The sequence below is a fragment of the Chaetura pelagica genome, unplaced genomic scaffold (assembly GCF_000747805.2).
Source record: "Chaetura pelagica isolate M959 unplaced genomic scaffold, ChaPel_1.0 scaffold1629, whole genome shotgun sequence".
Taxonomy (NCBI): domain Eukaryota; kingdom Metazoa; phylum Chordata; class Aves; order Apodiformes; family Apodidae; genus Chaetura; species Chaetura pelagica.
In genome coordinates this window covers 48,434-50,738 of record NW_009954503.1, presented here as the reverse complement: position 1 = coordinate 50,738, position 2,305 = coordinate 48,434, and positions in this window count along the sequence as shown.

Genomic DNA, 2,305 nt, shown 5'->3' with positions numbered 1-2,305 from the left:
CTGGAACATTATTATTAAATCAGACTTGACAACCTCAGACTCTCTCTGGTCTGTGTACTGGAGCCAGGGAAGGGATGGGCAGGCTGGTGCCTTCTTTATGGCAGCACTGCTCAGTGGGTCAAGCCCAGGGACCTGGACCAGAGCTCCCAGTAACCAACAGGAAGAGTTTTCAACACCATTTGCTCCCAAGTCCACACAAACAGAAATGCTTTGTATCTCTGCTCAAACCTTACCAACTTGGAGGGGGTACAAGGTCCAGGAGGAGGCCTGGAGGGAAAAAGAAAAGCAAAAAGGCAGCTGTTGAATAACATCAAGGGAACTGGGAAGGCACTAGTGATCTGTGAGCAGTGCATTGTACACCAATAACAACACCGTAAAAAAATCCCTCTGAGCTGGGTATTAAGGATAAAGAAATATCTTAAAGCAGCCTCACCCAGTTTGCAGAACTGTTTCTTCCTCCTCTGGCACCTCTCCAGAGCTAGAGGCTGCAGGAAAGAAAAAAGCACCAAAGCTGTAAGGTACAGGTGAAGGCCAAGGTTCTTTTTGCAGGAGCAAGGTACTCCAGGCTCCCAGAGACACTGGCTGCTCTCCTGAGAGCTGCCCACACTCAGCCACACTGCTGCAGGCAGGGCAGCCAAGGGCACCCAAGCAGCAGCAGAGAAATGCTGCCTGCAATTTTAATGTCAGAAAACAGCTGTTGTCAATTATAGATGAGTTCAAAATGATACTCAAGGAGCTGGCATTAAGGGTGAAGAGCTCTGGGCTCAGGGCCATGCCCAGACATTAGCAGTAGTTAAAGGCAGCATTATTTACAGGCAGGGCTGCTTCCCAGTCAGCATTCCAGCTGGCTCCATGGCAGCAGCTTCCAGGGACCAGCGCCACGGAAGCTGCTCTTAATCATGAGGAGCACTGTGGAGGAAGCACAACCAGTGCTGCACACACCCCCAGCACAACCTGCTGCTCCCTGCAGGCTCAGCAGCCCACCGAGGTGCCAGGGGCTCCCAGGCACTGCTGAGCTCAGCTGGAGCTGCCTGAAACATCTCCGTTCCTCTGCTTACACCAGGAATTCTGACCCAGCAGAACAATCGTGTTAGGTAGGGCAGAGGGAAGAAATAAAACCCTTAAATCCCCCAGGCAATGCAGAGCTGGACAAGACACTGATGGTAAAGCTGCCTCAGTGCCTCTTCAGACCACAGAGGAGCAGACCTCCCTACATTCACAAACCCACACCGTGCTCCACACTGCGCTGGGGCTGGAGACACCTACTACAACAACTACATTGGCAAAGAAAACCAACACTAAAGTGCTTCTCCAAATACATCCCTGTGCAGCAAAACCAGGACAACTCCTCAAGAAAAGTCAGATTTATCCAGCACAAGTCCCCCACAGCCAGGGGGCTGCAGATGAACAGGCCACAGCAACATTTCTTCAGCTTTCACCCCCCCTCAAACCAAGCAGCAGCTGTGAAAGAGCCCTGCTCTTCTCAGCACTAAATTGGGTTTCCTTCTTCCCTCAGCTTCAGGAAAGAGAGGTTAGAGCCATCACTTGCTCTCCTCTGCACTAAACCCAACCCTTGTTTTCCAGTAGCACAGAAGAACATTTGGATGTTTCTCCTTCACCAGGATCTGCCTCTCTAGCAAGCTGCAACAGTCTGGAAGACTTGTAATAAACTTACAAAGTTGTGCCTCAAAATCCCCTTCTCAAAAGAGAAGCTCTAGAACTGGCAGCCAGACCCTGTTTAAAGGTAGGTGAATCTGGGAGAGCTGCCTCATTTCCCAGGAAACACACTGGCCTTCACGGGAGCACCTGATCCTTCTGAGCAGCCACAAAGCCCACCCACCAGTTTCCTCCTTGGCTTTGCCACCACAGCAGCTCAGGGCACATTAAAGCACATTCCACAGGCCAGGAAGCAGCAGAGCTGCCCGGGTTCCTCGGTTCACATGGGTCTCTAGGAAGCCAGGTAGAAAACCTGTGCTTGCCTGCAGCTTGCCTGGCCCAGGGAGATCAGCTGCTGCACCCACACAATTGGCCCCACAACATTTTCCTTCAGCAGCCAAGAGCAGGAACCAACAGAAGGAGCAGGAAAGGTGCCAAGCAGGCTCCTCCGGTACGTTCCCACTTACCATCCACACAACTGGAGGACACAGATGACTTCTGAGCTGCCCTACTGGTCACAGATCTCCGGAGCATGCTTTCCCTCTTGGGGACAAGGGAGCATTTCTCCAGCAGGGAGGTTCTGCGAGTCAGGGAAGTTCTGCCCATCAGGCTCCTGCGCACGGAGCGGCGGCTCAGCCTGGAGCCTGTC